Source organism: Capsicum annuum, chromosome 7 (genome assembly GCF_002878395.1).
Source record: "Capsicum annuum cultivar UCD-10X-F1 chromosome 7, UCD10Xv1.1, whole genome shotgun sequence".
NCBI lineage: Eukaryota > Viridiplantae > Streptophyta > Magnoliopsida > Solanales > Solanaceae > Capsicum > Capsicum annuum.
The window spans coordinates 222105204-222131027 of NC_061117.1; the positions used below are offsets into that span (position 1 = coordinate 222105204).

The following is a 25824-nucleotide window of genomic DNA, read 5'->3' on the forward strand; positions in this document are numbered from 1 at the left end:
ATACTGATACAAATTTGATACATATCTTATATAAATATTTATTCTATACAATAATATATATATATATATATATATATATATATATATATATTATACAACAATGATACATATTCTATGCACATCATATTAAAAAAGGCATATTCTATATAACAATGATACAATTTTTATCCATAAATTCGTTGTTTTATTTTTTTTATATGGTGTATGAACTGTATCTAAACTATCTGAGTCAAATGATCCATATTATAAAATTACTATAATATTAAAAATTTTCTAAAAATTACACAAATACATGACTTATGTTTTCAATATTACAAAAAATCCCAACTCCCTAAACATATTACAAAAATCCCAACATATATACAAAATGCTATGTATATGTCGGCTATATTATATATATTAATAGGGAGAGAGGGCAAAGTAATTAAAAAGTAGGAGAGAGTGTAATTACTTCTAAAAGGGTTGGTATTTATGTTATTTATACTAAAAAAAAATTGGATCGACTAACCATGAATGTTCAATGACCCAAACATAAGTGAATTGGTTTGGAAAGGGCCGGCCCATGTCCTTTTCACTTCAGTGTGGTCTGCAACCAAGAGGCCCAAAATACAAAAAGCAGCCCACCTAGCCCTTAACCGTGACCTGAATAACCGACCCGTGTTTTGTTACCCTTATTTAATCAGGGATCGGAGAATGGAACATAGATTTTCTCTTCGATCAAACGAGGGATTGGCTTTATGCTCTGCTAAATTTTCCTCTCAATTGTTCCATTGAATCCATCTTCCACTGTTGTTTTTGTTGAATTTGTTTATTATTTGCCTGTTGATACCGCATCAAGGGTTTGGGCTAGATTTAATTGTCTTCTGAACATGATTTAATTTATTACCAATGAAAAAATAAGTTTTTTTTGCTAAAGATAGTATTTTTCTAATGTTATTATTAGGGCAAACCACAAAAATTTAGGATCTTTAGACCATAATTACAGGGCGCAACATAGGCTTCAAAAACATTACACTTTCTGTTTGAAGAAGAATTGGAATAGAGATATTTTCTGCAACTGAAGAACACGATACAAGAAAAAGGGGACGTGTATCTTCATATACCTGTGTATGTTAGGCGATGTTAGAACGTTTGTCTAATTCTGTAGTTTTTCCTCATTATAATATTATAATATATATACGGAAGCAAAGATCTTGCCTTTGGTTGGACTGTGACGTATATATCCTGTTGGACGATTTACAATTAGGAAAGGGAGAGTTTTCATTCAATTAGGGCCAGGATTATCTGCTAAGATTTTCTCAGTGTTTTACGGGCTGGATTGTTTGATTGAATCCATATTTGATCATAGATTTGCTTGAATTGTTCTTAGATTTTTGCTGCCTTCACTGGGTACATTTTTTACACTGGTTTGTTACTTTTGATTTGAGAGTTCCTACACGTTGAATTTTAACCAGTAATTGTATACTACTCCCTCCTTTTTAGTTTGTTTGGCCTAATTTCCTGTAGTAATCTGTTTCAGAAAGAATGGTACTTTCCTTTTTTTTAGGAACCCTTCGTTTCCATAAGACCACTAGATTAAAGAAAATTTTGTTACATTTGACGTATCTTTAATTTAGGACCATAAGATTCAAAAGTTTCTTTATTTTCTTAAACTCTGAAATAGGGAAATAATAATTTTTATATGGTCCAGATATGTATCGAGGGCCAATATTTTTTTTTTTTGTGTGTGTGTGATATCTAGTTGTTAATGGCCGTTATCTTGAGCTCACTATTTTTTAGAAGTACCCATGCACCGTGTTTAGTTACCTCTTGTGCTTTGAGGGTGGAAAGCTCGAACCACTTTATAGGTGTTGTAGGTTATTTATTCTCGAGACTCCTCATAATTAAGCATCATGACAAGTAAGTCTTCCTAAATTCATGTGATACCTTTGTACTCTTAATGGTTATGGTCTTTTTAATTGTTGCAGAATCCTGCGTGAATATGTGAAGTTGTTGAATTATTAATCTAGGATGAAATTAACCCTATATCTAACTAGGATTCATAAATTATGATGATTTTAAAGAGTAAGGGGACAATGATATTTTTCCTAAAGTTATTCTCAAAAAAATCTTTTCCCTAAAACTCCCCTTTCCTTCATAACTCGACAGTGTAGTCGTTTTATCTTCCTGACCCTTCAGCCAAGCTGCCTTGTCTTGTATGTTCACTGCATTGATGTTTGATAGCTGTTCCTACTCCCCAAGCCTCCTTCCTTTCAAACTCAGGAAGTATAGCTGGTTTCCCTCTATTTTGAGTTCCCATCTTGGGTATTTGAATATCTAAATCTTTTAGGCTCACTTGCCTCTTAGTTTGAGTGGTAACTCTTTTTTGAAAAAAATAATTTAAAATAAACTAAATACCAACTGTTTGGCTTTGAGTTTTCCTACAAAGCCTTAGAGAACAACAATGCTGGATCTTTGCCCAGTGTATTAGGTTTGAGCCCAACTTTTGGACAATGAGTACCCTTTGTGGGGGGGCTGGGGGGGGGGGGGGCTCCTGGCATAATGAAGCTAGTGACCTGGATTCTTGGCAAAGGTGGGCAACAGGGCCAGCCAAGCATGCATTTAGTTAAAAGATCAAAAAGAAGGTCGATATTGCACATTGCTCATTAGTTCTTGGTCATTTATAGAATTCTTGCCTGCACTCATTTTGTCATTATGATGGCAGTACTGAATCGTGTTGCTCTACAGCTGAAGACTGTATCAAAGCCGATAGCTTCTGGGTTGAACCCCAAATTCCAACGATTCATCTCAGAAACGGCTCTGGTAAGTGAAACTTTATGCTTGTTAAGCTGGTTTTGCTACTCATACATTTATAGTTGAATGTCATGACAATAAGCCTAGCCATGATCAGGTGCTATTCCCATGTTCTTATGCCCTTGTTTATTTTGTAGGTCTTGGATATTAGGGTTTATAGCTTTTCTTTCGTAGAGAAAGATTGAAACTTTATACTTGTTAAGCTGTTTTGCTACTCATACATTTATAGTCGAATGTCATGAATTCCAAATGTAGTTGGTTAATGCAGTTTTGAGTTCAAATCCTTAATGCTTTGAATGTTATACTAGCCATGATCAGCCGATCAGGTGCTCTTTCCATATTCTTATGCCCTTATGTAGTTTGTTGGTGTTAGATATCAAGGTCTATAGCTTTTTTGTGGAGAACGATTGAAACTTTATACTTGTTAAGCTGGGTTTTGCTACTGATACATTTATAGTTGAATGTCATGAATTCTAAATGCAGTTGGTTAATGTAGTTTTGAGTTCAAATCCTTAATGTTTGAATGTTATACTATTTTTACCTTAGGCGAGTAGCAGTTGAGAATAACTAAGTCCAGTATATATCTACTCTGGTGTCTTCCCCTCTATTTTTGGCTAGGTTTCTTTGACCAAAATTTATCTTTAAGTAGAACTTATGTGGGTTAAGGTTCTTGGTTAGATTATCAAGCACACTTTTTCTTGTTGCCACAACCAAAGGGAAAATGAGATTAGCAGGGGAAATGAATCTGAAAGTCTTAGTTTTTTGATGATCTGCCAAGTTTACTCTTAGTTTTTTCATGACTCTCTTTCTCCAATGACCAATACAATTTGAATGCTAGGAGCGGTAAGATTAGGAATGAGGATATCCCGAGGATTCGGGGAAGGTCGGAGTGGCCTCCGTGAAGAAGTATTGGGGAGAGGTAATTAGACAGGACATGACCTAACTTCAGCTTACCAAGGACATGAACTTAGATAGGAGGATATGGAGGTTCCGGATTAGGGTAGAAGGTTAGGGGTGGTTGAGCATTGTCTTGCCTTTCGACGAGATGAGGCTGGGTGGTAGTTTCTTCATGGGAGGCCTGTTTGAACATGCATGCCTTAATTGCTTGTTGAACTAGGAATACAATTCTTGCATGCATTTGTGATCAGGAGATGAGTAATAGCAAAATGACTTTTTCTTCAATTTAGTATCGTGGGAGTTGGGACCCACAAATGAGTTGTCTGTTGTTGGATTCTTCTTATCTGGTTTTGAAAAGCATGCTAATGCTACCAGAGGTTTTACTCTTGTAGTTTTGTCGGCTTTCGAGTTATGCAACGGAATATAATCTTTTCATTAAATGTGGTGTTTTGGCTCTTTCGTAATCGTTAAGAGTTACTGATTTTCTTACTTTATTTGTGTTATTATAACTAACATTTTGTCGTATTGGCCTAAGATCCTTCCCGTGTTTTGTCGGGTTATTGTTTCTGAATAAATGATCATTACGCATAAGTGGACCTTTTTATTTTTTATTTTTTATTTTTTTCGCCGTTGTCGTATATCCATATTTCTCGAAACATACCATATGTGGCATACTAGAGCTGCATTAAGGAATTTAAAATGCATTTTAACTATCTTTTTCCTGATCAAAACAAGGAATTGAAAGCACATATCACATGTTGCTTGAGCCTTATTACTACAAATGGTGAGTGTTAATAAATAAATGAGGATGGGGTTCTGAAGATGGTTGGCGCAAAAATCATCTTGCCATGTCCTTGTAATTTGGTGAGGTGGGGGGGTTGCAGGAGAGGTCAAATAAAGGTAGTCAAAGTTTGACCGTCCTTAAAGAAGTTTTGGGACACTGGGAGGGTGGAAAAGAAGCGCGAAAGAGACATGGTATTAATGACAGGAAGTGTGAGATTTGAGATCTATGGCTAATGATATGAGATCTTCATGGAATTTAAGCTGTTAACGTGCTTTTATGAAAAGATTTAACCAAAAACGTGCAAATATTTTACCAATTCCACTCACCCCTTGCACAAAAAGTAAGTTTGCTATCTTGGGACTAGAATTGATGAAGGGTTAGTGCTTTATTTCATTGAGTAACATGTTAGTATGTGACTATGTAATCAAATGCTTTACGACCTTGGGAACGTGTTTTTTGGTGCCTGTAGTTTGTGAATTTTCCACCCTGACAAATTTTTTCCTTCCCACCACTCAATTCAAATTACAAAGCGACTTTTGTGCATAGAACAAAAAGACAAATGGAAAGAGGTATTTGTGGACAAAGTAATATTAATTGTCTAAGGTTTCTTTAAAACAGATGCCAAACTTTAGCAAGCATTTGCAGAATTGGAAATTGAGTATTTGATGGTGCTGTTGGGAAAGCGTTAGGGTCTGATTCCTGATGGATGCTCCTGAAGGACTAGTAGTGGCTTTTACAGTGTGAAATATTTTATGTGACTTTGGTAGATAGCAGCAAGAGTTACTTAGGCTCAAGGAAGATTCAATTAAAATCAGGGGGCATTTTGGGCAATCCTAGCTTGTGATAACATTGGAGGATATTAATGCTGTACTAGATTAAATCGATGCAATGATCAGTTGAGGGGTTAACAATATTTGTGATTCTCTTTCTTCAATTTTAATTGTGTAATCTGGTTTCAAATAGTAGGAAAGGGTGCGCTGTTTTTATTGGTGCCTTCAGTGTCTTGTAGTCTCTTGGTGATGTCTCTGATTTCGGATAGCAAGCTTATAATACTACTTTGTGGGTGTCTTGTTTTCTTTATTATTTAGTGGTGTGTCACCCCTTGTTTGTTGTGTGCCTTTATGTTTTTTGTTATATTTGTTATCTGTCCGGAGTCGGGAATCTATCGGAAACAGCCTCTCTACTTCATCTGGGGTAGTGGTAGACTGTGTACACTCTACCCTCCTCAGACCCCACTCTCTGGGGATATACTGGGTATGTTGTTGTTGTTGTTAGGTAGTATACGGTACTCTTGGTAGTTTTTAAAGCTGTTGTTCTCTAGCTGTGACTATAATATTTTTAATACATCTTTGGATCAGCAATTCTACTCTTGAATTAGATAAGCAGTTCTACTCTCAAATTAGATAAGCAAACTATTAACACTTTATTCCTTTTCTTTTTTGGCGGTGAAATTCAGAGACACCGAGGTGAAATTAATATGGCCAAAGCTGGTTATCTTGTCAAGGCAGTCAGTTCATTGCTGCCCAAGTGCTTCTATACGATGGTAGGTTTTTTTTTTTTTTATCAATGATTATAGGAAGTCGTGGAAGCGTGATGTCGAGTTGGAAGCTTTGAGAGAGGTACATCAAAGAGAGGTTTGCTCGAGATTGGCGTCGTTTCCCTTATGCTATTTTCCCATGGGTTGTTTATCCAAGCACAACAGCTAGCCTCCGTCCGGACCTGTGTTCCCTCTATATAAAAAGCACCCGGCTTATCAGAGAGCACTACACTTGGGGCTCGTTTGGCACGAAGATAATTTATGCAGGGATTATAGTACTAAAATTATTTTTTATCAGTGTTTGGTTTATTGTATTAAAAATTAGATATACCGTGTATTATGTTTGATTTAAAATACTACAAAAATTTTCTTTACAATTATATCCTTGTATTTTAGTGAGATTTTTTATTTCATTAAATTAGTCGAGCTAAAAATTTAAATACAAATAAAAATTTATTACTAGTTTTCAGAGTGTGATATATGCCACTGTGGAAATCCTTGATAGCAAGGTGTACCATTCATATTCTGTATCTTTGTGTATTTCCTTTCCAAAGCTCTCTTATTTGTTTTTTAAAATAATTTTTTTATATACTCACTCAAAATTTTTTATATTCTATTAGTTGTTAGAAATGTTATTATATATGTATAATCTTCCACCAGGGGGCTTTAATATTTTGGAAGTTGACATACCTTACTTTGTAGACAGTGAGTCAATTTCTATATGTAAGTTTATTTTTTTTTTCTTTTTTAACAATTTACCAAGTATTATTTACTGACATTTTAGTGTACTGTCTTGCTTCGTCTTTTTTTTTTTTTTTTTTAATCAATTGAGTACTACTTTATGTTAATTCAGCTATTATTAGGTGCTTCTCAACTTCTTAAAAGGCTTAATACATAGTAAGCTTCTTAGTGTAGACGAGTACACTCAATGTATACATCCAGTGATTTTGTTTGGATTTTTTCAAAAATAAGTGAACCTATGTCGAATCTTTTAAAATTGCACTATTTTTAAGCATTTGACATGTATCCGCAGACGTTTTTACAGAGTCCTTACTACATAGGTTTTGAAATATGAGAGTAACCACTCAATAATCTGCTCGAGTTACAAATTGATGCCAGTTATAATGCAACTAGGTGGACCGTAGATAGATGGATTGTTAGGGGGCAAATGCGGGACGAGATTAATGATCGTCCCCTTTTACCAGGTGCCTCTTCAACTAATGTACGCCCATATCAATATCCACACATTTGAAAAGGCCGAAACTGAGCGGCCCATCGCAAAGTTTCTGAGGATACTCATAGCTGTATTCTAAGCGAATCGAGAGCTTATCAGTGTCAATGGGATATCAACCACCAAAGTTGCAACAATTTGACGGGAAGAGAAATTCGAGGCAACACATCATACATTTTGTTGAGACATGTAACAGTGCTGGTATACATTGTGATTTTCTTGTCGTACAGTTTGTTCGTTCTTTTGAAAGGCAACGCTTTTGATTGATACATATATTTGGAGTCTGAATCAATTAATTGTTGGGAGCAGCTTAAAAATTTTGATTATTTGTAAAACATCCGTCGTACGATGAACATGATGGAGGTGAAAAACACAAGACGACATAAATATGAGCCCGTAGTGGACTACATCAATCGCTGGCGAACTTTGTGTTGGCTTCAAGGTGTATGTGTGAATGGAAAATGGAGGAAAAATAGTGGCGGAAAATAGAGTCACTGAAATGGAAAGTGTACTCTTTTATCGAAAGTCTACTAATTCTCCCACATTGGTGGGTCGCGCCGTCGTCGTTTGGTCGGCTTCGGATTTGGATTTGAAAAATGATCGATCGTTGAGATCTATTTTTCAGAAAAAATTTATTTGAAACTTGATGAATAAATGAAATTTTAATCAAAGAATTTGATAGAAATAATTTTCTCCATGTGAGGGCGCATTTCGGACGCCATGCAAACGCATACACAATGCACCTCGAACGGATGCGACCGTTCGAGGAAAGAGGCACATTGTTTCGCATAAAGTGGCATCTGTGCGCGCACCCTCGCGACCTGCGGCCGCAGGTGTAGCGCAGATAGCTATTGGAATTTGACAGTGTCACCTGCGGCCGCAGATCGAGCGCAGGTCTAGCACAGACTGTGCGCAGGTGACGTGTGCTGAACCAATGCTTCCTTTCCGAAGGGGCACGTTAAGGCTATAAATACCTGACATATTCCTCAAGTATAGACATGATTTTTTAATGCAAAAACACTCTTCTTCTATACAAAAACTCAGTGTGATCATTAGCCGTTGAGTGAGTTCGACGAATCCAATAATTTGAGGTACCACTATTGATGGATTGAAAGCCATTTTATCCTGGGAGGAAAATTCCATAACCTCGGGTACGGTGAGGGAAATTATTCCTTAAGGACACTCCGTGAAGTCGGGGGACTTGGCTTTAAATTTTTGTTTCATTTTATTTTTAAAATAACAACACACTTCTTGGATAGATTATTTTTTAATCTTGTGTTAAGGTATTGTGTAACTTCATAAGTGTTCTTGTTTTAGACTTAAATTTGTGTTGAAACTGTTGTGTGCTTAAATACAGATTTGTGTACCCGAAAACATTGAACTTAGATTGCAAAGATCAACTTTTCAAACAATTTGCGGTTAAAGTTTGTATTCAACCAATGCATTGGGCCTTGTGTATATCCTCCAAATAATTAAGTCTCAAACTTTGAAGAATTAGCTACGCGTGCTCATGAGATGGAGTTAAGCATTGCAAGTCATGAAATGGCATCACCTATCTTTGATCAAAGGAAAAGGGCCACAAAATTCAAGGAACCGACAGAAGACTAAACTAGGGAATCCATGACGATAACCGTGAGTTCTACGAAGGCCTCCACAAAAAAAAAATTGAAAGAGAAATATCCAAATTAATAAACGCGAGAAGTGAAAAATCAACCAACTTTGAAGGAGTTACAAGCAAAGGTGTATTATTTTCCTGACTCCAACATTCCTACGATTCTTAATGAGTTGATAGCTAAAGAAGTCATTGAACTCCCTGAGTCAAAGCATCCTGAAGAATCCAACAAAGTCGATTATCCTAATTATAGTAAGTTTTGTTGTATCGTTAGTCATCACATACAAAATGCTTCATCCTAAAGGAAAAGATCATGACATTAATGTGAGAAGAAAATATCGTCGTTGATGAGGGCGATATAGATTATGCAAACCACGCTAGTGCCAAACTAGACTATAAGAAAGATTCAATTTTAGAAACTCCACGACTTTGCGCTCTGTGGCATCATCTGAAGGAATCGTCATGCTACAATTTATGAGCTTTGACCCAAATGGGTTCCTGCCTTAGCGAAAACAACAAACGTGTCCATGTCAAATGACTTCTCCAATAGCAAGAATAGTGACACTTGGACATTGCATGATCGCTCGCAAAAAACAAAAGAGTCAAGGGACTTTTAAACTCCGACTTTCAAAAGTCGACACAAAATTAAGTATAAATCTGCTTCAATCAATGTGGGCCATAAAATCTAACACCAAACTGAAGTGCAATACTACTTCATCACAGAGGGTTGGAAGGATTGTTACATTATAATAATTTTCTCCAAAATGCTCCTCAATGCATGAACATAAACTGCAAATCAATGCGCTCTTTAATGCACGAATATAAACTCCACGTTACTCCTAGCCCGCATGAGTTTACGGTTCCCAAAAAAACATTTGATAGGTTGAAAATCTTAAAAGGGACGAACTAAGAAAAAATGAGGACACCAAAAATAAAAAATAAATAAATAATAAAATCAATTCATCCTCCTAAACTACGTTATGGCTTTATCCTCTTCTCCAGGGTACATAGACAACTTAAATATGAGTTAAAAAAAAATAAAAAAGGAGGAAGGGGCATATCATTTATTGAGTATACCACAATATCGCTTTGGAATGACATAAGATAACACAAGAGTTAGCTATTCCTTCGCCTAATTTGCTACAGACGAGCAAAGGTGAAGAGCCAGGTAAGCCAGAGCTAACTTTGACTACATAATTGTACAAAATATTCATAAAAGTTTTGACCATGATTTTTATATATGTCGTACTCCGTAGAGTCAGCTTCTCAACGAAAAAGATGGCTCGTGATCAAAGTTTCCTTTATCGAGTTATGAATTTTTTACTACAACCGCTAAAAGCTGTGAAATAGACCATTAGATCTCGACTGACCTGACTTTGACGACATATCTGTTCAAAATATGCAAAGGTTTTGACCATTACTTTTACTTATATAGTAGTTGTTGGAGTCTTTTCGCAATGAATATAAAGGCAGCTTGTGATTCAAAGACTCCTATGTCTAGTTATGAATATTTTTACCACATACGCTCAAAGTTGCGAAATAGACCATCTGAGCTGACTTTGACGACATATTTATACAAATCTGTAGATGTTTTGACAGCGGTTTTCATATAATATGTTGGTTTTTGGAGTTCTCTTTCCAATCAAAAAAAGTTTGTGATTTCAGCGCTCCTATTTTGAGTTATGAATTTTCTACTACCGACACACAAAGCTGGAGAGCAAGCATAACAAACGTGTGGGTCAATTTCGAAGCAACATATGTACAAATCCACAAATCCTTTGGCCATGATTTTTATACATATTATAGTTCTTGGAGTCCTTTTTCCAAAAAAAAAAGCTCTTGATTTCAGCACTCCTACTTCAAGTGTGGGTCAACTTTGAAGCAAGATCTGTACAAATTCACAAAGAATTTGGCCGTGATTTTTATAGAAACGGTAGTTCTTGAAGTCCTCTTTCCAAAAAAAAAAGAAAAAACTCTTAATTTAAGTAATCCTATGTCTTGTTATAAATTTTCTACCATAACAGTGCAAAGCTGTGAAAAAGACGTATCGCATGCAAAGTCAACTTCAAAAATAGTTCTGATCAATTCGAAGGGAATTTTGATATATAGCCGGACAATGGCTTCCGTTTCTCTATGATCAAGCGTATGGCAATTCCATTGCTCCAACATTGAGAAATAAATCTAGTGATGATGTGCACAGGTGAAAATCAACAAAATTTAAAGGATGAGCACTCCCTGTACGTCTATGCCCAAATGTAAAATGAGGAGATGCTCCGCGTTTCTCTCAAGTCAAGGCGACTTAAAAGAGTACTCGGTGGGTCTATCGTCAAAACAGCAAGTCGAGGATGGTCATATATCTCTTGACGAGCTGAAAGGATGAAATGTAGCCACTTAAAGTCTTTTTATCGCCAATCCTCAAGGATGAGATGCACCATGTGCTCGCTCACTAAGGATAGAATACGGATACTTGAAACTCCTTTCTCTCAAGGCTGCAAGGATTAGATGCACATGTTTCCCTCATTATGAATACCACTATTTTTTTGCAGCTTTCAAACCATACATCGTTGTTTCCATCCCCATGTTCGCCTATCGCTATTTTTCAGGAAATAATAGAGGGAAAAGCAGAAATGCAGGGGAAAATATTGAGCGTCTATATAGCTATGTTGAGAGGATAGTACAAAGGGTGTCTTGAGATGAAGTCAGAAAGAGTTACTTCTAGTTTCGCTAAGATTGGAGTATGAGAGATACCGCATGCTTCCCTCCAAGGATTTAATACAGTAGCTCCAAGGGTCTTTCTCCCGAAGCCGCAAGGAGAAATCTGAACGCTCTGAGCCTCTTTCTTGCCAAGCAGTAAGGAAGTGACGCACTTAAAGTGCAACGTCCATCATACGGATATCTAGTGGATCGCCTTTGTGATATCGAGACCGTTTGTGTGTTCTCATAAACCTGCTACACAAAAAAGAGAGAAAAAATAGAACCACGGCCAAATGTATTAAGCTTGTTGAATCAGAGCCGATGACACGAAGCTTCAGTCCAGTGGCAAGAAAATGTTGCTATGGCACAAAACATACAAAGCACCCGTCTGGAAAGCAAAAAAGAGTACTCCAAGATTCTCTCCTCAAAACAACAAGGAGAGCGAAGGGTCATGTGCGTCTCTTGACATAATGGAGGGACAGAATGCTTCATGAGCTTCTTCGCCGAGCAGCAAGAAGAGAATGGCTCATTGCCAAACTACAAATAAATAGGAGGATGCTTCATATGCTCGTCTCGTCGAAGACACAGCAAAGGTAGATGCCGCACTTGATTATTATTCGTCAAAGCTTTGAACGGAAAGGTAGATGCACCATCTGTTCCTCGCTAATTATCTGGAAAGAGCTTATCTAATTGGTCTGATATTGAGACCATTTGTAATGTGGCCTTTTGTTTGTTTTTTGGATTCACACTTGGTCAAACAACGTTGCTACCAAGCACTTGCAAGATCATTTGTTGGTTTTGTCAAATTTGGTTGGCTAGTTCAACATTGCATGCAATTTGTTTCTTGTCAAATTTGGTTGGCTAGTCCAACATTGCATGCAATTTGTTTTCTTGTCAAATTTAATTGGCAAAATAGTGTGTTGATGTCATTGATGACATCAACGTAGGTTTGTTTTATGCCTATAAATAGAGGCATCTCCACCTCTCTTTGAAATATACCATTTAAAAAAGAACACCAACATTTGAAGAAGATTTAGTTGTGTTTGTTTTCTTCTTTGTAGAGAGTATTTGTAAGAGAGTTGTGTTGAAAAATACTTTGAGTGAACCTCTTCTTTGGAGTGATCTTTGTGAGGTTATTCTTTTGGGTATTTGGGCTATTAGAGTATTTAATTACTCTAATTTTGTACTCTCTTTTGTATCTTTGTATTTTTTTGTTCCGTTGGTGTTTAGTGAAGTTGCTTCTCTTTTGGTTGTGGACGTAGATCAAGTTGACCGAACCACGTTAAATTTGTGCTTCCTTTATTTTCTCAACTTATCATTATTATCGTTTTGTTATCGTCTTCAAACGATTACTTTGTTTAATTCCGCACTATCCGGGATTCTCGATCCTAACACCATTTACGCTATCTTGAAAGCCTAGAAAAGGAATAAAATTAGAAGATAGAAATTCATGAAGGGTACAATCTAATGATAAATAGCGTATCATAATTCATAAGATTTAAACTGCAGACCTTCAAAAAATTACCCGAAAAAATTTAGAAGCTATCTAATGGTTTGAGTTTCTTTTCATGTTTTGAGTCTTTTAATATATCATTCCCTAGAAAAGATTCACATTTGCAGTATCTCAAATTTTAAATTGAGTTGTCAAGGCCGTGAAGGCTAACACAGACAATAACGTTACATACATGTTGACCACGATAGTCCCGCTCGTCAAGTTTGTACAATGCAAGGACTTGGCATGAGTATGCATCAACTGATGCAACTTCGGGAGAACTGCTAGGTGGAGCTAGTATGTTTAACAACGATTTGATTCCTCTAATTTCTTCCAACTGGGTTGTCCAGTAAGTCTAGAAGTTTTGATTGGAGTTGTTCCCACGCATGCTCGGAAAGTAAACCAAATTAGAGATTGAATGAGTTGTTTTGATTTTTTGTGGGGCCTAATCTATGTGGAAGAAAATTCTGTTTGTCAATTTACTTGGCTAGGAAGTAAATTTGGAGATCGAGCAAGCAAAATTTGTATAGGATAAATTTTTTAATTTGCTTTTTTTTTTTCCTTATTTTATGTTTGAAATTCAAGTTTGGACATATAAATGAATGATCATCTTTATTTTTAAAATCATTCCAAAATCCAAAGAAAAATCATTCTAAAAAAACATTTTTCCTTTTCATTTATTAATATAAAGGCATGTATTATCCCGTGAATATAGGATCAACTTTGATTCAAACCACATTAAATCATTGTAGTTTGTCTTTCATGTTTCCACTAACATCCCCGTTAACTATTCCTCTATCTAAAGTCCACCTAGTTGCATTACAACTGCCATCAAATTTTAACTTAAAGCATATTATCTAATGGTTTCTCCCATATTCCAAAACTTATGTTTTCTTGGGACTCTTAAAATATCGATCGGACGACTGTGTATTGAAACTCATATTTTAAATTTTTGAAAGATCTAATACGATTGCAATATTATTTTTGAAGAGTTCAAGCAACATAGCCCTAGATGCAAACGTTGAGAGTACTTCTTTAAGCTAAGAAGTTAATTATGTATTAAACCCTTAAAAAACCTTGGGAAGAAGCAAATAATAGCTGCATTGAACATATATTGGTACACATACAATTGGGGCAAAAAAAAAAAAATAATACAACATAAAAGAAGCGAAACAGTAAACTAAAATGTCAATGATAGTAAATTATTAAAAACAAAACAAAACAAAAATAATAGTATCTGCAAAGTAAAGTACGTCAGCCTACATTAATAACCCCTCGGCTTGGTGAAACGACATGTATAATAACAAAGTTAACAATAAAGTCTTCGAATTGTGATTTTATCGAAATACAAGACTCGATCAATCCTCTGGATCACGGGCATTCGGGCAGGGCTTGGCGAAGAAACGATTCATAAATCGAGAGTACTCGTTTCCGCTAAGCGGGATGCTTTTAATACATACAGAATGCAGGTAGGGATGGAGGCTAGCTGTCAGAGGCGAAGCCAGGATTTTAGATCTGTGGATTCAGAAATTTACGACAAAGAGTAAAAAACAAAAATACTAGTGTTACTAGTGGGGTTCAAATCCACGTCTCTGTCTCTGGGGTGGAAGACATTTTACTCTCACCTCTCCTCCGCTATACCAACGTCCCATGTTTGAATGTGGATTCGCAACTATACATTTTGTATATTATTTCTGAATTTTATAGTATAAATAAAGAGTCTACGTAAAAGCTACTGGGTTCGGCCGAATCCTAAATACTCTCTAGCTCCGATCCGCCACTGCTAGCAGTGGTGCTTGGATAAACAATTGATGAGAAAGTACCATGCGGGAAACGACTCAGCCTTTCAGCCAACTTTCGATCTTCAAGTTCTTGATAAGCCACTCTTAATTCCTCCAACTCCTTGCCAACATGATTGATGTCACGCTTCCTCGGCCACCAAAGGGCAACATGATTATTGAATAAAGCCGGTATGATAATAATGGCAAGATATTGTGCTTAATTTTTTTTTTCCTTTTCTCAAAACACTCAACGTGTTCTCTTACTATAAGATAGAACCTTTTGTTCATTACCACCCTTTATATAGGCACTAACATGTACGTACACCTTTCACCAAATCCTTTGTGAAGTTAAAATGCAAATCCCATTGCTAATGGGACTCAGCTAGCAGCGGAAAGTTCTGTATGGACCTCCATATATGTAATCCAATTTCAAATGCACTTCCTCGTGGATGTCCTTTATACACTTACAAAACTTTCATTAGTAACTTATTTATATAACACATATTTCAGTCACGAAATATAATTTCATTTTTCCATTTCAAATAAAAAAAGATATACAATTTATTCGGGCAACTTAAATGAGTGCAAGGGTAAGACTTCTTTCGTAACTGTGCAGGTAACAATTTTTTTTTTAATAAAGATGGTCGTATGTATCTATAAAGTATCAATATTGTATAAATAGTGTATACACGTTGTATATCTCATGTATAACTATGTATCAAATAAGTGTATATATTCGTATACCTTGTTTATACAATATTTATTCATTGTGGGCTATTTAGTATTTAGTAGCAAAGATTGAATACTGTTATGATTAAGTAAGAACAAGAACAATAAATAGAGAGAGAAGAGGGAGACTTCTTTATTTCTCATACTCCTAGTTTCTGACTAAAAAACAAATACTTCAAATCCTGATAGATATGATCAACTAGATCTTGATAGATCTTATCTATATTCTTGATAGACATTCACTATAATGTAAATACATTTATAACACTCCCCCTTGAATGACTAATTGATAGATAATGTGACTCATTAAAATCTTACTAGAAAAAAAAACCATTGGGAAAAAATCTAGTGAAGGAAAGAAAGTACGCATCTCTAATAATACGTATTTCGGCTGCCTCATTAAAAACCTTACAAGGAAAACTCAGTGGGACAAAACCTTGAAAGGGAAAAAGAGTATAACGCATATTTGCTCCCCCTGATGAGAACATCAATGAACTTTTGCATCCCGATCTTGTGCATCATCTTCTTGAAAGTTGCAGTTGGAAGAGGCTTGGTGAATAAATCAATCACATTATCACTTGAATGAATCTGTTGCACGTTAATATCATCATTCTTTTGTAGCTCATGTACATAGAAAAACTTTAGTGAAATGTGCTTTGTTCTATCTCCTTGAGTCCTCCCTTAAGTTGTGTTGTGTATGCTCTATTAACCTCATAAAAAATCATGGGTACTTTGTCACATTTCAAATCACATTTTTCTTGAATGAGATGTATTGTGGACCTCAACCACACACTCTTGGCTTGCTTCATGAATAACTATTATCTCGGCATGGTTCAATGAAGTGGCTACGATAAACTACTTTGTATATCTCCAAGATATGATTGTATCCCCACATATGATGAACACATAGCCTGTTTGAGATTCAAATTTATGCGGGTTAATTAAATACCCAGCATCAACATAATCAATAAGATCTAGACTGTAATCTTTAGAATAGTATAAGCCCATATCGATAGTTTCTTTAGATACCGTACATGTGTTTGATCTCATTCGGATGTCTCTTAGTAGGAGCAGAACTATACCTTGCTAACAAATTAACCGAAAAGGTTATAAATCTTGTAGTATTTGCAAGATACATGAGTGCACCAATTGCACTAAGATATGATACTTCATAACCAATCCAATTCAATATATTTCTCGTTTTAGCAAATAATCTATTGCTTTTGAAAACTTTCTAAGAGTTTCAATAAATTTACGCGATATAAGGATTATAAATAAGTTTCCAGGAACTTTTATATGCTTCAAACATTTTGAATCCTTAAACACATTTTCATGTAAATTTTATCAAGTGACAATATTCAACATTTCATATGTGACATCTTCAAGTGTCTGGACTGCAAATCAAATAAGTTTTATGCTTACCAGGATGTATCCTTTCATGTCACTTGATAAATATTTCTACGTCAGCATACTTAAATAAACGTAGAATTCAGATCCTCGTAATCTTTTACAATATCGCGCTAGTATTGTATCAAAGATATCATTGATGATATATCATTTCGTATCGGTTCACAATGTGACACAACATTTTGAGATCTCATCACTTCATTATTTTCAGGTACCTGAACATCTCATAAGGTTTCATGAAGTGTTGTGTCGTAAGCTCTTCAAAAGCACATTGTCTTCTTATTTTGATTGTTTACTCCTTATCCTTTTCAAAGATCATTTCATTTGGAACCGATTGGTCTACTATGCTTCATGTATGCATAGACTTTGTTCTTCATGGACACAATATAAGAGCACTTGCAGCTTAAACATGAGATGCTTTCGGCATTTGACTTGAATTATCTTTTTATGAGAATCTGGTGATAATTCCTAACATATTTCACAGCCGCTTATAATCTCCCCCTTATGTTAGGAAAACTAACATGCATCCTCCATTTTCTTTGAGGAATCCATATTTGTGCATCTTGGTATATGCATTAGTTGTATACCGCACATCAAAACTATTAGATGGAATAGTTGGTTCATGACCTTAAACCAATTGAGAGGAAAAAAATAATCATAATTTATTGGTCTAATGCATACAAGTGCTATTGTATGTAACATATCATATTTCAGACCAACACATGAAGCTTTGTTCTCATTAGCAATGGTTTAGCTATTTATCGAAGGCATTTAATGTCAAACCATCATCATTAAGATGAATTATCTTGATTGCACAATTTGAAAGTTATGCTTTCAACTCAATTTTATTGAGCAAACAACTCTATAAATGTCAAACTACAGGTTGACAATAAACGTACATGTGATCATCTTATATCGATGCATCTTAACAGATCACATAACAGGTGAACTGGCCCATATTCACCTTTTATGCTTTTATTTTGAGGGATCAAATCCAACATTAGTTGGTCCATCCAACTTATCATGAGAACAAGCAACATTATAAGTTCATGAAGAATTTATTGATTCGTCAATATATGTTCAGTACTCAGATGCACATCTGTGGGATGTCGCAATCGTTCATGTCAATTTATGAACTTTTATTCTAGGAAACTCCAATTTTACCATAACATATAATTTTCTTTGGTAAATTTTAGATTTACTATTACATGAATAAACTTTCGAATTAACTACTTCAGAAATAGATTTCAAAATAACTCTTCTCAAATATTCTGCCTCTTTCGGAGGTGAGTTGTGATATCATCACAATCAAGTGCACGTTTGCATTAATAAGTTTCTCATTCCCCAGTAATGGAATATAATCATATCTTACGCCAATAAAATTCTGATAGCTTATAACCTCTGTCATAATATTGCTACTTCAAAAGCAAATCGAGGCATATATCATATATTGCTACCATATTCACTTCAAGAATGGAGCAAATTCAATGAGATATGTTTCATGATTTTTCACCAAACATCCATTATTTTGCCTTAGTCATCATAATATCATCAATATGGTGTATTGAGATTCAAACTCAATATCTTATCCATATAAAGGCGTCTTAGACATAAATTGATGGGACTTAAACCCAATATCTTACGATATTAGTGTGATATGACATGAATCAACTATACAATTAAACCACTTTTGATGGTTGTAACCTTAAACAAATATATTCATAAGAATTAACTACAAAAAATATCACTATCGGTGGCCATATATTGTTTTCTAACTCCTCGGGAATTCAAGTATAACAAACATGATTATCCAATTTATAATATTATTGTAGAATATATTCTACAAACATATATAAGTAGTATCCGTTATTAGCAATAAGAATTAGACTTGCCCATAATATATTTACGTTTTACGGGTAGAAAATAGGAACAGTATGCATGTTGTATGCAACTTACACATGAATCCAAAAATAATAAACATGACAATCTTGATAAGACTCCAAATCAATTTATGAGTACATATGCACAAGTGATTAGCCTGATGACTTTATTTTAACGAATTCATATATTGACAGGTTGTCGATTGTACTAGTTTCGAGCTAATAGCCATAGATTAGAGAGAAAGAAATAATACCTTAGCTGTCGTAGAGTCTCGTGCTGATAACGTGTTATGAAATATAAAGGCAAGAACAAGAACAATAAATAGAGAGAAGAGGGATTATCGCTATCTTTGTAAAGTAGAGAGATTGTTTTCGATAAACCCTCCGCTAACTTATAAAAAATATGATTTAATTGATAGGCCTCCAAAATTACGATTCAACAGTATGCCATCAATCTCAAGATAATTTTCAATATAATCTCATATGTAGAGTCAACAGACCCTCAGCTAACTTACAAAAATTATGATTCAATAATTATGCCTTCAATCTCAAGAGAATTTTCAATATAATCTCATATGTAGAGTCTATGGAAATACATACCTTATCACTATATTGGAAGAATAGAGAAGTTATTTTCAATAGATCGAACATTCATCTACCATCTGTATTAAGCTAAACAGTTTCTAACATTAGACACGATAGTAATAAACATCATAGAATATCTGAAAGACAAGAACTCACCCCATGTTAACACATGTATCCAATTATCTAAAAGTTTTGCATGAAAAGATTTGACATGTCCATGCCTGCAATTTATGTGTTTAATGACATTAGAAGAAACAATGAATATAATCCGATCATAAAAATATAGAACTCAAAAATATTGTCAACATACATAAAAGAAATTACTAATAAAGAATGTAAAAAGTCAGAATAAAATTGTACGCCACATGCAAATCTGTTTATGCTTTTTATATATGTTAGGAGTCTTACCATATATTTTTTTTGCTATATATTTTAAAACTCTTTAATTTTTTAGAAGAAGTTTTTTCATAATGAAAACTTTTTTATGAATTAAAAAATTGTGTTATAGAATTTTTCCACTATCCTTTTTATAAAATTACCTATAAGCCTTTTTATTATTATTAAAATGATAATTTTAATAATTTAATTGGGGTAAAAATCTATGCTATAATTAAAATTGAAGTAATTTAGGAAAATTTGTATGGAAACACTAATTCCATTCTCAATTATGAACGTGTTACCGTGCATGCTTCTTATGAACTTTCCTTTATTGGAAACTTATACGTAATTATATATGTCATTCACTGGTGGAGTCACAGCCAATGAAGGGTGATCAGATAAACACCCTTCGTCAGAAATTTTTTTCAAGTATATAGGTTAAATTTAAATATTTATGGTTATATACATGTTGTTGCATACTCTTGACAAGCTAGAGAAGCATTGTTTAGTGGTCAAAAGTGTGCATTTCCACATCAACCCGGGTTTAAACCTTGGCAGATGCAACAATGCTTTTTTTATTTCTTTTTTAAACAGTCTTTGCTCAAGGAAAAGTATGAACACCCTTAACCAAAAGTCTGACTCTGCTACTGATGTCATTGTCCAATATAATTGAATGTTTTTTATATATGTCAGAAGTCTTATCATATATTATTTTACTGTGGTTTAAAAGTCATAAATCAATATTATAAATATAATTAAATAATAATTGAAAAAACAAGTTGACTTATTGAAAGAGTGCCACTGATGTCATTGTCCAATATAATTGAATGTTTTTTATATATGTCAGAAGTCTTACTATATATTATTTTATTGTCATATATTCTAAGACTCCTTAATTTCTTAGGTTTAAAAGTCATAAATTAATATTATAAACATAATTAAATAATAATTGAAAAAATAAGTGAAAAGACGATTTGGTCTATTGCAAAGAGTTTTAACGAAGGAGGAAAAGTTTACATAATATTTCTGAGGGCTTTCACACTTTTAATTTATTATAGATTATAGATTATATATTATAAATATAAATTATAGATATAGATATAGATATAAATATAGATTATAGATTATAAATATAGATATCGATTATAAATTATAGATTTAGATATACATTATAGATATAGATATAAGATTTATTACAATAACAATAATAAATTTAGTGTATTTTCATATAGTGGGTCTAGAGAGAATAAAATGTATTTATAGTATGTATTTATTATTGTATTTATTAAAATAATTAAATTGTTATCCCATGTAGGTTTTTTTTTTTAAATATTTATAAACCCTTATTCCCAAAGCCAACCCTCACATTTCCATCTCTGCGCAGCCTCATCCCTCGCCGTTGCTGCACATAGAGAAATTGTTGATTGAATTTGGTGTTTTGTGATGAGATCTTAGCTGCTTAAAGGTATTGTACAATGTTAATAAAAGTACTAATTGAATCTGGATGTCAACAAAGTTGGTGTAGCACTGTAAAGGAAAAGGAAAAAAAAAAATCATTTTTTGTATGCATTTGACTGGTAAAGTTGTTATCATGTGATCAGGAAGTGTCGGGTTCAAGCCTTGAAAATCCAGTCTCCAATAGAAATATAAGGTAAAGACTGCGCCGCGCATAGCTGTAATGCACTAGACTGTCCTTTTTTTATTTGTCTCCTTGAGGCTGTTTGGATTGGCTTAAATTTAAGTGTTTTTAGCTTTTAAGTAGTATTTTTTTTTAAGGTTGTTTGTCAAAGAGCTTAAGACCAGAATGTGTGATGAAGCCTTGAAAACAGCCTCCGGCACACCCTTGTGGTGGGCCCTTTCCGAACACAAATCAAAAGCTACCTACTTTTGGCCTTTAGTTATTTAAGTTGCTTAAAAAAAAGAAATCCATCCAAACACCCCTCTTGTCTGAAAAATCTGTTTAGATTCTCAAAATTTTTCATCTATTTGCTGAAAGTATGTTTAAATAAAGGTACAAAACTATTGAAATTTGTATTAATGAGCTTTTAGTTATCTGCTTCTTGCTTATCTTTAATGCTTGTTATGTAAGCAGTTGATAATACTGAGGCAGTGAAATTCCAATCTGTGAAGAACTCCGGATTCGCTATCTCTTTCTCTTCAACTTCGGCTAAGTAAAGGTAAGTTCATTTCCCTCTAATTTGTTATATTTCACTATCGATTATAAGTTTACATTGTATTATTGAATTGTGTGAATCTCACTTGTGTATGGTCTTGTTTGAAAAATGTTTAGCGATGTGAAAAGTGTGAAGTAGTGATTCAAATTTAATACACGACCGTGTCTGATAATAGGTAAGTCAATAGCAGGAATATGGTAAACAGCAAACCCAAACAGACCCTTATAGAATCTTAGCATTTCAGCAATTCAGGATTTAAAGTTTGTGGGTCCCACAATCAAAAGGTCAACAAAATTTTTACAAGTCCCTCTAGCCCACTAGACCAACAACACAATCTATATATGGATTTTCAACTTATAATTCCCGTATATATTGCTAGATTACTCGATATAAATACAAGATTTGCGCAAAAGTTACTGGCCAGGAACCCGCACCCACCCCCTGGATCCGGCCATGCATTTCAGCTTCAGTGTCCTGAACTGTATATAACATCCTTCCAGCCTCAGCTTTAAGCACTGAAATATTATTTGTACTAGCCCTGGCTTTCATACCGTTGAAAAAGTACCTATTGCTGCCATCTCCATCCTTTATCCGGTGAGCTTTTGATTTCTGCTTCAATATCTTCTCATTAATAGTCAGCCATTTATTAAGATGTTGTATTGCCAATTTTTCTGTATCAACCAAAACTGGATCAATTAATGTGAAGAGTTGAGTCTGGATATCATTAAGCCAATTCCTAGAATCATTGCCTCTCTGTCCAATACTTCCCAATGCCTTAGTATGTAGTTGCGTAAGTGGAGTTTGCACCAAAACTTATACATGCTGGACCCTTCAATGTTCTGCCTCCAAACCTGATCTATATTCTGCAAAAATCTGTCGTCATCAGCTAAGGCATTCAGGAATCTGAATGGGCCTCTTCGATTTGAAACAACCTCTGGAACCTCCAAGTGAATTGGTGAATGATCTGAAGAGTGATTTTCTAAGAATTGAGCTGTAACATGACCATAGTGAAACATCCAAAGATCATTACAAAGTGCCCTATCTATCTTGCTCCACTACGACCATTAGACCAAGTAAAACATCTGCCAGTAGACTTCATATCTGTTTCCGCATCAACAATTGGTTGACCCTCTTTATATCAAATACATCGCTTGAAGATAGAAACAACATTCTTTCTGCCAATCACAAGCCTAACTTTGGGAAATTGGAACCAAAATCCTGCACCTACAAACATCCATATAAGACTAACTTTCCATCGACCAAACAACATATCAGCTAGGGCTCGTTTGGATGGGGAGCAAGTTATCCCGAGATTAGTTATTCCAGGATTGTTATTCCACCCTCAATGTGGGATAAATATAACATTAAGGGCTCGTTTGGTTGGGGAACAAGTTATTCCGGGATTAGTTATGCGGTATTGTTATTCCATTCTCTAGATGTGCTAGGGGTTATGTATACTAGGGGTTAATTAGGCAATGCCTATGACTACTTTTGATGTGCTGAAACAATGGGAAGGAGTGGGGAGAAGAGGATCTAATGAAGACTGGTGGAAGAGCATCCCAACGTGCATTTGTTGGACATTATGGAGGGAAAGAAATGATAGACGTCATGAAGGGAAAGCTAGCAGTATCCAGATGATCAAGATGAAGAGTTTGAGTTTACTGTATTTTTGGTGTAAGCATGATTTGGTTGGGGAGGTAGAAAAATCAGCAAATTTCATAGGGCAATTGTAAAGTTTTATCAAGGTTTTACTTTGATGATACCCCTAGGGGGTTGTAAATACCACCTCTTTAGTTTTATCTAATGAGTTTTTGGTGTGAATATAAAGTTATCTCTCTCAAAAAAGTAAATTGGGTCTTCAAACGTCAAATGATCTCAAGAACTTTATTTTGTATCTTAAAAGTAAAATTATATATATGTCTATGTATATATATGTGTGTGCGCGCGCGCGCGTACACATGTATGTGTATATATGCACACACACACATATATAATAAACATACATATATATACGTGTGTGTGCGTGTGTATATATATATATATGTATGTATGTATGTATGTATTTTATGTATATATTTAACTTAAAACACAAGCAGCAACATGTAGCCAACAACAAAAATCTCAAACATAAGCAGGCATGAAAGAACAAGTATTCATCAAAATTTGTTTTTATGCAATAATTCATTCAATTAGCAGAAAATTAGAAAAAGATTCATTCATTCATTCTATTTTAATGCAGAAATAATAGTAAATAAAAAATAAAGGGGAAGAATTATGTTAATACAAAATGGGTGAAATGGAAGAAATGATGGAGAAGAACTTACCATGACGGTAAAAAAAGGAGGAAAAAAAAGAGAAAATGAAAAGGAGAAGAGAGGTTGAGCCGTCTGAGGTGAATATAAAGTGAAGAAGAAAAGAGTAATTAACTTCGATTTAGGGCTTTCCTACTGCCTAGGTAGTGTTTGGAATTTAAATTATAACTTTATAGGTGATTGACCATTTCGATAGCCATTCTGCTTTAAGATTGTTGTATACAAAAACTTAAATTATGATATTCCTAACAAATATTTCCACTTGACCGACTTTCATTTGTTATCATGTGTCGAACATGAAGCTAAGAAAGAGACATGTGTCTAAACGACATGATTTGACAATCGAGAAAAAAATCTTTGAGAAAAGAAGCAAAAATACCACAATTAGCACCCTTTATTCAATATCTTATTTTTCTGCTCGAATCGCTGTAAAGAAAGAAAGACAACATCATCTTCTTTGGTATTAGTGAAAGAAATTGGCTAACTTTTCTACTCTGATAGCATCTCTGAATGACGGGGCATTCACATCTATTCCTTTTAGCCCAGCATCGGCAATTCAACCCCACGAGTTTTTTAGCCAAAATAGAAAGAGCAGAAAAAAAGGGGATGAATTGATTGTGTAATATTTGTACTTTTCCAAATTTGAACAAGACAACTCTACCAATTTTAATTATGAGAAAAGAGTCAAAAGTGTCTCACACTTTCATTAATTAGCTAAGTTACCCTTTGTTATACTATATGGTTATTTATATCTTTGCCGTTATGAGTCTCATCACATACACCCTTCAAATTAACGTTTTCACCAATCTTTATGAAATGATCAAATTTCATTAAAATTACTCATTTAAAATGAATTCTCAATTAGTGAAACTAGTCATGTTTGTTGTAACTGATTTATGTGATCATATGATCAAATTATACTAAATCATTCTGAATTATGCTCAATTTGGATAAATTGTGCTTAATTCTTTATAGGAATTAAGTTATGATTTATGACAATATTATTCATGCATAAGTATAAAGTTGTCTTGTTCAAATCCGAAAAAATACAAGTATTATACCATCAATTCATCCTCCTTTTTTTTATGTTCTTTATTTTGGCAAAAAAGCGCGTCGGATTGAATCGCCGACGCTGGCTAAGATGAGTAGATATGAATAACCTACCATTTAGAGATGTTATTAGATTAAGAAAGTTAGCCAATTTCTCTCACTAAGACTAGAGAAGATGAGGTCATCTTTCTTTCTAGCCATTCGAGCAGGAAATCATACATTGAATAAAGGGTGCTAATAAATTATGTTTTGTAGTTTTTTTTTTCTACTTTTCTCAAAGATGTTTTGTTCTCTATTATCGCATCATGCCGTCTAGGCACATGTTTCTTTCTTAGTTTTACGCTCGACTAATGATAATGAATGAAAGTCGGTCAAGCAAAATATTTGTTAGGAATATCATCACATAAGTTTTTGTATGGAACAATCTTAATGCCGATGCCTATCAAAATGGCCAAGCACCTATAAAGTAAAGTAATAATTCAAATTCC

General features: G+C 34.4%; 1 long non-coding RNA gene and 1 other non-coding gene across 2 annotated transcripts; both read left to right on the top strand.

Annotated features, from left to right (window-relative positions):
- The first annotated feature begins 442 nt into the window (after nucleotides 1-442).
- Nucleotides 443-6391, top strand: LOC124900131. Its single transcript, XR_007057893.1, has 2 exons — nucleotides 443-2802; nucleotides 5931-6391. It is a non-coding gene; the product is annotated as an uncharacterized LOC124900131 (long non-coding RNA).
- A 14726-nt stretch (nucleotides 6392-21117) lies between these two features.
- On the top strand, nucleotides 21118-25818 carry LOC107878716. Its single transcript, XR_007057894.1, has 3 exons — nucleotides 21118-21265; nucleotides 21402-21451; nucleotides 21893-25818. It is a non-coding gene; the product is annotated as an uncharacterized LOC107878716 (transcript).
- Nucleotides 25819-25824: the final 6 nt, after the last annotated feature.